Source organism: Capra hircus, chromosome 10 (genome assembly GCF_001704415.2).
Source record: "Capra hircus breed San Clemente chromosome 10, ASM170441v1, whole genome shotgun sequence".
In the NCBI taxonomy this organism is placed as follows: Eukaryota; Metazoa; Chordata; class Mammalia; order Artiodactyla; family Bovidae; genus Capra; species Capra hircus.
The window spans coordinates 98,249,596-98,264,811 of record NC_030817.1 but is presented as its reverse complement, the minus strand read 5'-3'; the positions used below and the strand labels follow the sequence as shown (position 1 = coordinate 98,264,811).

The 15,216-nt window shown below is 39.2% G+C and overlaps 1 protein-coding gene across 1 annotated transcript in view; it reads left to right on the top strand.

Moving 5' to 3' along the window:
* KCNN2 (potassium calcium-activated channel subfamily N member 2) overlaps positions 1 to 15,216 on the top strand; it is a 529,203-nt gene that overhangs the window by 79,500 nt on the left and 434,487 nt on the right. The gene's annotated exons all lie outside the window — the stretch shown is intronic.

Genomic DNA, 15,216 nt, shown 5'->3' with positions numbered 1-15,216 from the left:
AAAAGGATTCTGAGGTTCAGAGAACTTAAATCACTTGTTGATGTCATAGATTCATCCAGAAGAGCCAGGGCAGACTCCAAACAGCAGTGGAAAAGGTACAATATTATGAGCCAGCATGTCTGGTTCAAATCGTACTTCTGCATCTGTGGACATGAAGAGATATTTATAACTTCCCCGGACTTGAGAGGTGGGCTCAGTTCAGTTCAGTCACTAGGTCATGTCTGACTCTTTGTGACCCCATGGACCACAGCACACCAGGCCTCCCTGTCCATCAACAACTCCCGGAGCTTACTCAAACTCATGTCCATTGAGTTCGTGATGCCATCCAACCATCTCATCCTCTGTCATTCCCTTCTCCTCCTGCTTCAATCTTTCCCAGCATCAAGGTTTTTTCAAATGAGTCAGTTCTTTGCATGAGGCGGCCAAAGTACTGGAGTTTCAGCTTTAGCATCATTCCCTCCAAAGAAATCCCAGGGCTGATCTCCTTCAAAATGGACTGGTTGGATCTCCTTGCAGTCCAAGGGACTCTCAAGAGTCTTCTCCAACACCACGGTTCAAAAGCATCAATTCTTCAGTGCTCAGCTTTCTTTATAGCCCAACTCTCACATCCATACACAACCACTGGAAAAACCATAGCCTTGACTAGACAGACCTTTGTTGGCAAAGTAATGTCTCTGCTTTTTAATATGTTGTCTAGATTGGTCATGACTTTTCTTTCAAGGAGTCTTTTAATTTCATGGCTGCAGTCACCACCTGCAGTGATTTTGGAGCCCCCCAAAATGAAGTCATCCACTGTTTCCACTGTTTCCACTGTTTCCTCATCTATTTGTCATGAAGTGATGGGACCAGATGCCATGATCTTCGTTTTTTGAATGTTGAGATTTAAGCCAGCTTTTTTCACTCTTTTGTTTCACTTTCATTAAGAGGGTCTTTAGTTCTTCTTCACTGTCTGCCATAAGAGTGGTGTCATCTGCATATCTGTGATTACTGATATTTCTCCCAGCAATCTTGATTCCAGCTTATGCTTCGTCCAGCCCAGCGTTTCTCATGATGTACTCTGCATAGAAGTTAAATAAGCAGGGTGATGAAATACAGCCTTGACGTACTCCATTTCCTATTTGGAACCAGTCTGTTGTTCCATGTCCAGTTCTAACTGTTGCTTCCTGACCTGCATACAGATTTCTCAAGAGGCAGGTCAGGTGGTCTGGTGTTCCCATCTCTTTCAGAATTTTCCACAGTTTATTGTGGTCCACAAAGTCAAAGGCTTTGGCATAGTCAATAAAGCAGGAATAGATGTTTTTCTGGAACTCTCTTGCTTTTTCGATGATCCAGTGGATGCTGACAATTTGATCTCTGGTTCCTCTGCCTTTTCTAAAACCAGCTTGAAGATTTGGAATTTCAAACAACAATTCAAGTGTATTTAAACCCAGTTAAAATTGTCTGTTGGATATGTAGACTGAGTAATTCAGATACAGTTTTGTTATTTTTCTGATTAAAATTCAGAACTTGTTCTGCTAGAGCTCTCAACACAGAAAATGAAAAGTGATTGTATCAGTTTCCTAGAGCTGCTGTAACAAAGTACCACAAATCGAGTGGCTTAGAGCAACAGCTTATTGTCTCTTCACTTTGCGAATAGAAGTCTAAAATCAAGGTACTGGCAGGGCCATTCTCCCTCTGACACCTTGTGATGAAATCCGTTCTTGTCTCTGCCGGCTTCTGGTGGCCCCAGGCATTCCTTGGCTCATACCCACATCACTCCTGCCCTCTGTCTTCACGTGACCTTTTCCCATGGATCTCGTCACACCAGCCTCCCCTGTGTGTGTTGGTCTCCGTGTACAGGTTTCTGCAAACTTTATAAAGACACCAGTCATATTTGATTAGAGCCTACTCTAATTACTTAATTTAACTTCACATCCTGAAGCACTGGGGATTACAGTTTCAACATTTCATTTGGAGAGACACAATTTAACCCATAACAGTGATTCTATTGATTCACGTTCTCTTTGGGACTCATGTCAAGTTTAAGCCTCTGTGCTTTGTCTAAAATCTGCCTGCTTTCCCTCAAAGGGATACTTAACATTAAATCTGCCTGGATTCCTTACTAAGGTTATTTTCTGTCTAATACTTAAAAATAGAAAATCAAATGAAGAAAACCTCAAAGACAATTCTAGTAAATCTAAGTTTTATTTGAACTTTCTTACGTTAATTAATTCCCCCAAGTCTACTCCAGATACAGAGTAATACTTAATTTCCCTCCTTTGTAAAGCAATACTGCAGTTTTCTAGTTAAATAAAGAGTGTCTTTGATTGTGCTGTCTTGCTGGTATTAGACAGGGTCTAAAACATCTGAAAATAGCTGGCACATTTAAAGTCAAGTAATTCAAGGGGGATTTAAAGGCAGGAAAACCTGCAAAGGTGTGAGTTTGGTGTCCTGGCTCAACAGTAGCAGATCAGTGCTACTACTAGATGTGAAGGAAGGTGATGAAGGAGCCATTAATGGAAAGAGTAGCAAGACCCCTTGATTGTGGGACATGGAAGGGAACAAGGAAAATGGGTACCTTGACCTTAGTGTCCTTGTTCTTTCCTAACTTCTGCTGCGGCTCTCCATCAGCCAAGCTCTGTTGGAATCCAGAGTAAAAGAGAGCCCTTTGAACTAGGCCATACATGTCAGCTCAGCACAGAGATTGGAGAAAGATGGAGAGCAGATGAGGATGCCTTAGAAGGTATCCAGCACAGCTAGACCCTTCTGCCTCTCAGCATCCACTCTTGTGCCTTCCTCTGGCCAAAACCTAACAAAGGTGATGCAAGAAATTCCCTCAGTTCTCTTACTCAGGGGTAATGCCGGTGGTCATCCTCCCACCTGAAACATTAGGTGCCACTGATGCTCTTCATGTAAAATAGCAAGAAGAGAAAGGGAAAGAGGACTAGAGATACAATTTAATAACACAAAAAATAGCTGCTAAAGTCCCTGAGCCTGGTAGCTGGTTACACAAAGTTCTTCCTTCCTAATCATAGCTGTCTTTTCCTCCCATCCATTTCATGTTTCTCCTACTCTGCTTCAAACACAGCTGGATGCTATTCTTTACTGAATCGGTGGCCCAGTTCTTTATTCTTGTAGTGTCTGAGCTTTCCACGGTCTTATTTATATTAGATGGTTCTGGTTTCTCACTGACCACTACATGCTCGACAAGGAGAAACTCAGATATGACCCAGTGAATCCCATTATGTGGTAGTCCTCCATGTGTGATAGTAAACCCCTAGTCATGGCCAGTGTGGACAGCTGCTTCTCAGACTGTTGTCCTGGTAGCATGAGGGACCCAAGATGAAGGGGACATTCTGTTTCCATTTTGTTTTATATAGGTTGGTTCCTGGCAGAATCACTGCTTCTATGGACTCTAGGACTTCCAAATGCATCAAGTGCAAACTTGTTCAATTAGGTAAATAGATGTAATGGCGAGAGGAGTCATTACCACCTCCACCCTTGTTCTCAGCCCATTCATTCTGGCAGCGGGTGGTGGGGAGACAGCACTAAGTATTAGCTGTAGATTTATGCCATATACATCATATTGATAAATTACATGGGGTATCCCTCTGGCCTTCTTGTCTAGTATGCCAGCTTCTGCCATCATTTAAGAATGCAAGGTTGTTGCTGCTTACAATTGTTATTTTTCTGATATAAAGTTTACTAAATATTTGTTTTGCATGCTATGTTTTTTCTTTTGTTTTACGGTTATATGAGTCACTCTAATTTATTTTTGTTGTTCATGCTTAATTGATGTCAATGTCCTCAAATCCATAGTCTCTTTAAGAATAGAGTGGTATATACTCCTTAAATTTCTTTCCTGGTTACTTAGGTGCTAATAGAACTTAAGCAGGATGAGAAATGTGAGCTCATGCAATTGTTAAATTCATTCAGGAAACTGAGGCCCATGGGAGGAAGTGAAGGCTGTGGTTCTGCCTGTCGGAGCTCCTCAGACAGGATCCAGGTTTCTCTTCCTTGTCTACCAAAATTTAATGCTACTGCTCACATCTGGTGGATTGTCATCCTATAATTTTGATTCTTTGGCTGTTTGCCACACTGTTTTGCCATCTCAGCTTTGTAGATTTGCTGCCACTTCTGACTTGTAGAGTTGGATGTAGATTTAGTCTGTTTCTGGGCCTGTGGTCCACCTGGATCCTCTCATCTAGCTTTACTTCCCTTCATCTCTACCCACTAGGTAAGAAAGCAATATATACTTTGCAGAATTTGTCTTTCACAATCCAGAACTAACACAGTCACTGTAAGCATATTAGCCAATGTCTACTTGGTTATATAGTTATAGCCAAGTATAAATGCAGAGAATCTTGATTCCCTGCATGTGAAAGACAGACACTGTGTATTCGTAGAGGCACAGGTTTTCATATAAGCTCATGTACAGCAGTCATTCAGAAAAGCTCAGTGCTTTGATACAACTACTCTAGTCACCTTGAATAGATCAGAGAGTTTGACCTCAGTTTGGAAGAAGCTTCAGACTATGGCAAGTGAGTGACTAATTTTCTGGGTCAAAAATAATACTGTTAACATCCAGAAATAAATGGGAAAACCTATATGATTTCCCAAGCAGTATTCTTACAATGACATATTTATATTCTGCCCAATGTACTTAATTTTTCACCTTAAAAAATAAGGAACTAGGTATGGATAATATACCTCTGTAATTCTTAATGTCTAGCATCTCGATTTTTAGAGAAGCATATTCTCCATTTCATTATTATTTTGAATTGTCTTTATGGAGCCTGGCAGCCTAGATTGAAATAGTGAAAGTGAAAGTCACTCATTAGTGTCCGACTCTCTTCGACCCCATGGACTATACAGTCCATGGAATTTTCCAGGCTAGAATACTGGAGTGGGTAGCCTTTCCCTATTCCAGGGGATCTTCCCAATCTAGGGATCAAACCCAGGTCTCCCTCATTGCAGGCAGATTCTTTACCAGCTGAACCACAAGGGAAGCCCAAGAATATTTGAGAGGGTAGCCTATCCCTTCTCCAGTAGATCTTCCTGACCCAGGAATTGAACCAGGGTCTCCTGCATTACAGACAGATTCTTTGCCAACTGAACTAGCAGGGAAATAGCTAAAGGACCAGAAATAAAGCATAATGGTTAACAGCAAAGCATGCAGTGCCATAAAAATTAGTCTTAGATAGGGTCTTGTTTAATATCTTAGTTTATAATTTATTAAGCGAGACAAATGGCTTGCTAGAGAAATTGGCATGAGTCGGCATATTTTGCATCACAAACTGGTCTAAGAATTGACCATAACTGTAGAAGGTCACACTCGGTTCACTTGTGATCAGACTATTCTAAAAGATGCATGAGCACTGATGATCTGTTGACAGGGGCCTTTTATAAACCCTGATCCAAGTGAGAAAGCAAGATCCTTTTATTCATAATCCCTTGAGGTCCAGTACTGCTTAGGATATTTCAAAACTAAAAAAAAAAAAAAGAAAGAAATTCTTGGTGGTTTTACTGTCTGCCTAAATTTAAGAAGCATAACTGATGAACTTCTACCTCATTTGGGCATTATTTGGAGTCTGATTATTATCTCAGCCTCTTATTTATAATTTAACTGATTCTAATTATACATTTTTATTTCTGGAATAGATTCCTCTATCATTATTTTAGAGCCACTAGAGGTATAACAGAACCTTGAGAATAGACTAATATAGCCCAAGGTATTTTATTTTTATGATTCTTTTTGTACCATGTGATTTATCTGCCATTTTACTTTTGACCTATCTTCCTGAATATTATGATCACAATAGGAATAGGAATTTTACTTTGCACAGGCATTGACTAGGTTTGGTTTGCTATTTTGGTCAAAATGAGAAAATTAGATAAACTGCTTTGTAATTGTTAGTGTTCCTTGTAATTACTTGTTTGTGGAATAAAACGTTGGGGGAACCCAATGCCATATGTTGTCTGGCCTATTAAAAATTCCTCTAACCCCAGAGAAGTGCAGGAAAGCAAGTGCAATGTCTGCTCACTTCTCTGTGAGACTTCGTTATTGAGATACAAGTCCCGTAGCTTCCAACGGGGCCGTAGGAGGCTTCATCCTTTTGGTGACCTCACTGGCGTCACTTTACAATTTCTGAAATCTGCCACTGTGCTGTGCTTAGTCACTCAGTCGTGTCTGACTCTTTGCAACCCCATGGACTGTAGAGGTTAGCTAAAAGAAATTTGGATCTTTATATGGAGAATTAGATTATAAATGAGTGAGTGAAGATCTTACCAGTTATAGAGAAAACAAGCATTTAGCACTATCAGCATATTTCTTCAGGTTACCAGTGCCTGTTCTCATCATGTGTCTTTACTCTGTGAGGTGCCTGTTGGCATCTTGCTGATGGTTAAAAATGCATACTAATTCTATTTTTAAAAAAATTTGTTTTCACTTTTCACATAGTGTTTATTTATTTATTTATTTATTTTGCTCTTTATTTATTTGCTTTACTTTACAATACTGTATTGGTTTTGCCATACATTGACTTGAATCTGCCACGGGTGTACATGAGTTCCCAATCCTGAACTCCCCTCCTACCACCCTCCCCATGTCATCTCTCTGGGTCATCCCAGATTATTTCTAAGGAGATAAGTAGTATATTTCCAGTTTGTTATTACACAGAAGCAGTTTATCTAATTTTCTCACTTTGACTCCATTTAAGGACTATATCTGCCTAACTATATAACTTTCTTGCCCCTGCCCTGTATTGGATGGACATAATCCATAAGGAGGTTTTTGCTCATATTCCATATGGCAGGGGAGCCACCTGTATGTTGCTCACGGATTGCTAAATTCCTCTTGAGATACTCTGTTACCAGCGTCTCTTCCCGCACAGTACTGGGAGAGGCTTCCTCATTTCTCCTCTTTCTCCAAGCCAGTTACTCTACCCTGGAATGAAAGTTTTATATCATCTTATACAGCAGGAATTTCATATCCAATGAGTTTACATAGGATATTAAATTTACATAAAAAGCAATGCTCAGTACTTTAACTTTGGTCCTTAACATTTATTGGGAAATTTTTGTATCTAGAGACCTATTTTTTTTCTCTCTCAAGTACAAAATATGGCTCTTTTAAGGGAAAGCTTATCTTTTCAGTTTTTTTTTCTTTTTGAAATGGGCCTATTTTGCAACACTTCTCCTTTGCACTTCAGCCATGGAGACCTGGGTTGGGAAGATACCCTGGAGGAGGAAATGATAACCCACTCCAGTTTTCTTGCTGGTAGAACCCCATGGGCAGAGGAGCCTGGGGGTTACAGTCCATGGGATCACAAAGAGTTGGACACGACTGAGCATCTGAGCATATGGTAATCCTAATCTTCCTCAAAGCAATGCATGTCTCTTGCTGAATAGAGGGAAAGCCAAAAACAAGGAAATGTGAAAAATTAAAGTATTAATACACTTCATTATTTCCCTACCCTGGAATAGTGGGGAAAGCATGAAATTTAAGGACTTCTGGTTAAAGATAGGTGATGAACACATTTGAACTTCCCAAGTGGATCCACAGTAAAGAATCCACCTGTGAGTGCAGGAGACTCAGGAGACATGGGTTCGATCCTCAGGTTGGAAAGATCCTCTGAAGAAGGTCATGACAACCCACTCCAGTATTCTTGCCTGGAAAATTCCATAGACAGGAGCCTGGTGGGCTACAGTCCATGGGGTTGCAGAGTTGAACATGGGTTAGTGGTAAGCATGTGATGAACACATTTATTTGCCACACATGAATACACTTCCCAAATTATTTCCTAAAACCCTAGCTACAATTTACACACATGCACACGCACACACACACACACACACACACACATATAAATATGTATATATGAATTTTTAAAGGTATAAGATAGATGGAGAAGAGAGACAACAACATCAGGAATGTTTTAGAAATAATAGAACGACTCAATAGATCTGAGAGAGCTGAGTCTTGAGTTAGTCATGGAGACACATTTAAAATACCTCAGTTTGCACAGCAAACCTCACAAATTGATAGTCCCAAATAGCTGAGAAAGTGAGGGTGAAGCTGGGAAGGAAAACATTTGAGAATTTGAGAAAAATCCCCCAAATTGAAGAAATGATTTTCTATATTGAAAGGGAAATAGAGTTACCAGAACAATGGATGATAATAAACTCAAAGTAAGGCATGAAATGTTAGAAACAGAACTCTAGACAAACAAGAGATCCTAGAAGCATCAAAAACAGTTGGGGGGGGGGTGACTGTACCATGCAAAGTATCAGAAATCAGAATATCCTCAGAGTTCCTCACAGCAGCACCAAAAGTAGCAAAGTGGCAGAGTAAAGTCTTCCAAATTTTGAGGATAAACAATATCCAATCTAAAATTGTATGCTTAGCAGAATTATCAATTATGTATGAAGGAAGCCTAAAATATCTTCAGACATACAAAAATCTCAAAAACATAACTCCTAAAAACTCTTTCTTGGGAAGCTACAAGAGGGATAGCTTCACTAAAATAAGGGAATGCATGAAGAAAGAGGAATCAATGGGATTCAGGACGGGGGAGCCTGGTGGGCTGCCATCTATGGGGTCACACAGAGTCGGACATGACTGAAGTGACTTAGCAGCAGCAGAAGCAGGAAATAAGGACTCCACATCAAGGAAGAGACTGTGGAAAGAATGCACAGGATGAGGACTGCGCACTAGCACAAAGGGCACATCTTAGGGTGAAACAAGTTGGAGAGGTCTGGGAGAAATGTCGCCAATAAAGAAAACATTTTTAAAAATGCCTAGTATGTTTAAATATACTGAAAGATGTAGCAAATTGGAGAAGAGATTGGAAACACATTAACATTAAGCACACTGGGAACTAGAACAGTTACTAAATCTGAAGAAAACAAGTTGTGCAAATAAAGAAATCAAATTACTACTTAGCTACAGAGATGAGATGAAGTAGACATGATAATGTCACTCCTGAATGCAGTATATTGTTATTAAGAGGCGATGGAAGGGGAGGGCAGAATGGAATGGATGGACATACAGAAATGATGAAAGAGTGCTTCAGTCTCGTCTTTCACTGTGGAAAGCCGATAGTTCATCTGTCCCTCTTGCCCACCCCTTGTCCCCGCCCTAATCTAGTGGTACACTGTAAATGGGAATATTTGGTAATGTGGAGGTAGATACCCAAAGAAATAGCTCAAAAGACTTACAAGAAGTTAACTGTGAGGAGCTGGAAATGGTAAAAAGTAGACCTGTGAAGACTAATGGTTTTCATAATAAGCCCTTTCATGTTCGTGTTAGTTGCTCAGCCATGTCTGGCTCTTTGCCACCCCGTGGGCTGCAGCCTGCAGGGCTCCTCTCTGTCCATGGAATTCTCCAGGCAAGACTACTGGAAGGGTTGCCATTTCCTTCTCCAGGGGATTCTTCCCGACCCAGGGATCAAACCCAGGTCTCCTGCACTGTAGGCAGATTCTTTACATCTGAGCCATGAGAGAAGCCCAAATAAACTCTATGTCTATCATTGATTAAGACAAACTTGAATAGAGACAGAAAGAAATGGTGTGAAATTGGAAATAAAACTATTTTCCAGTCACAAATCTCTGTCTCTATCTTGTTCTCTCTCTCTCTTTTTTTAAACTGTTTGACTTAACCCCTTAGAACCTCTCTTTCTTCACAAGGAAAGTCATGACTGAATGAAATAATTCACATAAAGCACTTAATTATAGTAAGTGCTAGCCTTAGGTAAGCTTCAGCAAATGGCAGGCCTTAAGTCCTCTTTATGTGTGTTTCCAAGCCTATGTAGAGAAGGGTTAGGGTTACCAAGATTCAAAAACTGTTTCACACAGCTAAAACAATAAGTCACATTTGCCTGAGAGTCTCAGCTCCGAGCCCACATTTCACCACGGCTTTGTCTGTTACCTACCTATCTTTCCTTGTAAATGGAAGCTGCTTTTTTATCTTTATTCCAAACAGTTCCAGATTCATAATAGACATTTACCATTTGAATTAATGTTATTAGACTGTTACATTGACATGTCTACATTTATATAATAGAAATAAAAATATTTTCAAAGTATACTACAATACAGTTTATTTTTAAAATCAAGTCACAGTCAACCTGATCCAAGCTTGTTAATCATTGGTTTTGTTCAGTTGCTCAGTTGTGTCTGACTCTCTGCAACCCCATGGACTATAGCACACCAGACTTCCCTGTTCTTCTCTATCTCCCAGAGGTTGCTCGAACTCATGTCCATCAAGTCGGTGATGCCTTCCAACCATCTCATCCTCTGTTGTCCCCTTCTTCTCCTGCCTTCAGTCTTCCCCAGCATCAAGGTCTTTCTTTTCCAATGAGTCAGTTCTTCACCTCAAGAGGCCAAAGTATTGGAGCTTCAACTTCAGCATCATCCTTCCAATGAATATTCAGGACTGATTTCCTTTAGGATTGACTGGTTAGATCTCCTTGCAGACCAAGGGACTCTCAAAAAGCTTCTGCAACACCACAGTTCAAAAGCATCAGTTCTTCCAGGCTCAGCCTTCTTTATGGTCCAACTCTCACATTCATACATGACTATTGGAAAAACCATAGCTTTGATTATACAGACCTTTGTTGGCAAAGTAATGTCTCTGCTTTTTAATATGCTGTCTAGGTTGGTTATAGCTTTTCTTCTAAGGAGCAAGCATCTTTTAATTTCATGGATGCGGTCACCATCTGAAGTGATTTTTGGAGCCCAAGAAAACAAACTCTGTCACTGTTTCCATTGTTTCCCCCATTTATTTGCCATGAAGTGATGGGACTGGATGCCATAATCTTAGTTTTTTTAATATTGAGTTTTAAGCCAGCTTTTTCACTCTCCTCTTTCACCTTCATCAAGTGGATCTTTGGTTCTCCTTCACTCTCTACCATAAGGGTAGTGTCATCTGCATATCTGAGGTTATTGATATTTTCCTGGCAATCTTGATTCTAGCTTGTGATTCATCCATTCCAGCATTTCACATGGCATACTATGCATAGAAGTTAAATAAGCAGGGTGACAGTATACAGCCTTGACGTACTCCTTTTCCTATTTGTAACCAGTCTGTCATTCCATGTCCAGTTCTAACTGTTGCTTCCTAACCTGCATACAGATTTCTCAAGAGGCAGGTCAGGTGGTCTGGTATTCCCATCTCTTTCAGAATTTTCCACAGTTTGTTGTGATTTACACAGTCAAAGGCTTTACTGCCAGGGTCCAGCCCCGGTGGATCCAGGGTGATTCGAAGGTGGGGATGGAGTCGGCGTCCTTGGAAAAATACATATTTAATTACAGATATATACAGAGATTAGAAACAGATAGTGTAGTAGGAAAATTAGTGGAGAAAAAGAGGCTGAATAACTTGGTTTACGTGGAATAGCATCCATGCTCCAGATGGGAATTCAGCCAGAAAAACGGGGAGCAAGAAAGAAATGACATGGGGGAATCAGTCTTTCCAGAAACTGATCCGATTTCTTTATTTTTGGGTTTGCTTATATACCTTTTGTTACACATAGGGATGAATACAGAGTCACGCCAGGGGGTCAGCAGTCCTGACCTTTATCAAAATCAGGTGCTTCACATAAAGAGGTCTTAGGGATTTTACATCATCTTCTGGCCATGAGACCTGCTGACATTTTATGATCCTTTCTTTCTGATAACCAAAAAACTTATTTTTTCCAAGGGTGTTTTTTCTTAAACCAGGCACCACCCTCCAAATAAAGTTGCATTCCTATAGGGTGAGGGTGTAGTGAGTTACAATCAAGAAAGGAATTTATCTAACCCAAGGTTAACATGATTAATCTTAAAGGTTAATACTTATTTCTCCTGTATGCTTAAAGATTAATACTTATTTCTCCTATATGCTAGTTATATTCATTATAAGGGCAGGGAACATGGAGATTTAGCAGCAAACATCAGCCCAACAAGTGAAAACCCTTTCACCAATGTTCCCCTTAAGATCTATTTAGTCTTAAGATAGTGATAAAGTTACATTTTCACATAGCAAGGACACAGTGATTTATAACAAAGTACAGTGGTCTATTACAAAAGAGAAAATTCATTAACTCAAAAAGTCTAGTATTGCTAACCTTAAAACTACTTTATTTCCTTTTCTATATTCCAAATACATTGATTAATATATTCCCAGGTGCCTAAGGATATGGAGGCCTGGCAGCAATCATTGACTGAACAATGAGAAAAGCCCTATGCTAATTAAGACTTTAAAAATACTCCAAAACTCTCTGTGCTGTTTATGGTTGAGAGGTAGTAAACAATCATGTGCATAGTGGCAGGAGTATGGATAATCCTGTCACACAAGCTAGTCTGTCAGCAGAGAGGTTTGACCTGAGACACCCTTGTCCCACCCAGGGCAGGGAATTAGCAGCAATTATTGGCACAACAAATGAAAAACCCTTCACCAATATAATTCCTAACCAACCCACTATACTAATAATTTCCAACTCCCCAAAAGAATTTGCCTTTAGTAAGTCTAAAACATCTCATGCCTCTCAGGTGCACGAGAGAGAGGAGGCTGTAAACAATCACCTGTGGCCGGATGAACCTATACAGGTGGGCTAGATAACCTTCAGAGGAGTCCGTAAGCTGAAACACTCTTGTCACGCCCAAGAATTTTTATTGCCTTGGAGCTGCACGTTTACTCCTTCTCCAAGAAAAACGATTATGGGGGAGAGCCCCCCGTAAAGTCAGAGGTGTAGGTGAGAGCATAAAACAGACTCTAGTTTTGGGGTAGATGCTCAGGAACAGGGGGTTTCCTGAGGCTTGATCACGCCTTTGCGTATGCCAAGCCTCCTTCCTCATGACCTTTGCCATGGGTGGAGTTCCTCACGCTGGCCCCTGGCACTTTACTATAGTCAGTGAAGCAGAGTTTTTGTTAATATATGTCAGAAATATCTTTTTTTAAAATTCTGTGGCAATTCTTCTTCAGGTTGAGTTCCATAATGTCCATGGCCTTATTGCCCTATTTCTTCTCTGGATACAAGGGGTCCTTCATACACACACCACAGAGAGGAGTGGAGAGTAGACACTGGATACACAATTTTGTACTGACTTGAAATAAAGCCATTGTGAAATATTTTCCTGAATGAGAAAGTTGTCAAAAAGGACCTAAGAGTAGATTAAATAATTAATCCCTTGCATAATATTGTGAAGTCTAAATAAAATATGATGGTTTGGTTTGTATATATAAATAATATAACATAGGACAAGATGGTAGTAATCCTTATCTAATTCTCAGAGAAAAACAGCTTGCTAAGTACTGTTAAATTCTCATCACTTCATCAAGTGTAGAAATCTAGAAGGTATCATAAAAGACAAGGATGATAAGCAGCTGGTGAATCATTTGTGAGAAAAGATTAAGATAATTAAACAAGAACAAATCGGATGAATAGTAATGAAGAAATGTAACAATATTGCATATCTGGAAAATGAGCATATTAGAAAAAAATTGAGAAACAGGATGAACAGTTATAATGACAACTCATTCAAGTTTGGTTGGTATTTTAAATCAATTGGTATAGTGTGTTTGTGGCAGTGTTAGTTTAAATGGAACTATGTTAAATATAATCTTCTGAAGAACAGAATTCCAGGAAAATAAATCAATTTATTACTTCTGTCTTCGTTGTTTGCTATAGATGGCCAAGATTTGCAATAATCCTCCTGGTTTACTTTTGTTAATTTTTTCACCTTGTTAATATTTAGCTAAATTTATTTCAAAATATTTATTTTTTAGACATGTGGAAAAAATTTCAAATCAATTATTTAAACTTTGTAGCTTATTGTTAGGAAACAGATTGACATTGAATCCAACATACATTCTGTTAAGTTTTTTTTTTCTTTAAAAGAAAAGAAAGATTGTTAACATACTCTGTTTCTCAAGAGAATATTTTATATTTGTTGTCTTTAGTGACTTTTCTTGTCTATGTGAATTATGACAAATAATCTGAGTAGTGGAGGGCAAGACCTTCCTACTATAAATGAAATACTATAAATGAAACATATTTTTCATTTATAGTAGTGGAGGGCAGGACCTGCCAATATAAATGAAATATATTTTTCATTATATCTTCAGTATCTAGCACAGTTCTTGGTACCTCTAGGTATTCAATAAACATTTTTGAGTAAATGAATATGTGTATGTCTATAATGGACATTCTATCTGTACGTTTCTATTAAATCAGAAAATAAAGTTTCCTTAAGGTTGTGCATATGGGTTTCCCAGGTAACACCTGTGGTAAAGAACCCACCTGCCAATGCAGGAGACATAAGAGTTGTAGGTTTGATCCCTGGGTTGGGAAGATCCCCTGGAGGAGGAAATGGCAACCCACTCCAGTATTCTTGCCTGGAGAATCCCATGGACAGAGAAGCTTGGTGGGCTAGGTCCATGGGGTTGCAAAGAGTTGGACATGACTGAAATGACTTAGCACTGCACAAGGTTATATATGCTTCTCTTCTAATTGGGTGAAGGTCATAGGTTTAGTAGCCAAATGTGAAATCCAAATTTTTGTTGCCCCTTGAAGTTAGAAGTTGGGACATATATTTTTAGATGAATAGCCAATAATGCTATTATTATCTTGATCTATTTATCCATTCTGCATCCATGTAGAGCAGTGGTTCTCAAGAGACTTAAGAAATATTGTGAAGAAAGAGAGTAGAGAAATTAGACAGATGAGGCTAAAGCAGGGAGAGAAACACAGGTCAGAAGCTACCAGTTTTCAGTTTTATTTCTGCATTTTCCTTTCTGAATTTTGATTTATTGGAAAAGTTTTTACTTGATTTCTGGACACACTTTGTGAGAGTTTTACTACCAGGAGGGAGAGTTCTCAAAGCAAAGGAAATAAATACTATAGGTTCTACATCAGTTCTGCTTGCCTCCGAATCTATTCTGTGTGCTTAGTTCAAGTAATCGGGCTGTTTTTGAAACCTACAATATCCTATGGTAGACACAGCATATTTAATAACTGATCCTCTTACATGGTAGTCTCCTTATTCACCACTTCTTAACTTGGAATTTTCTCTTTTATCTGGCTGCAGCACATCTTAAAGTAATTTTTAAGAGGACAAGTATATGGTGTTTCTTCTGCATCCTTTGCTTATCTGAGAATTTTGTGTTGTTTTCACATATTAACAAATGATTTGGTAGATAGGAAATTTTGAGTAAAACTATTTTCACTAAGGATTCTATAAATTTTCCAGTGTCTT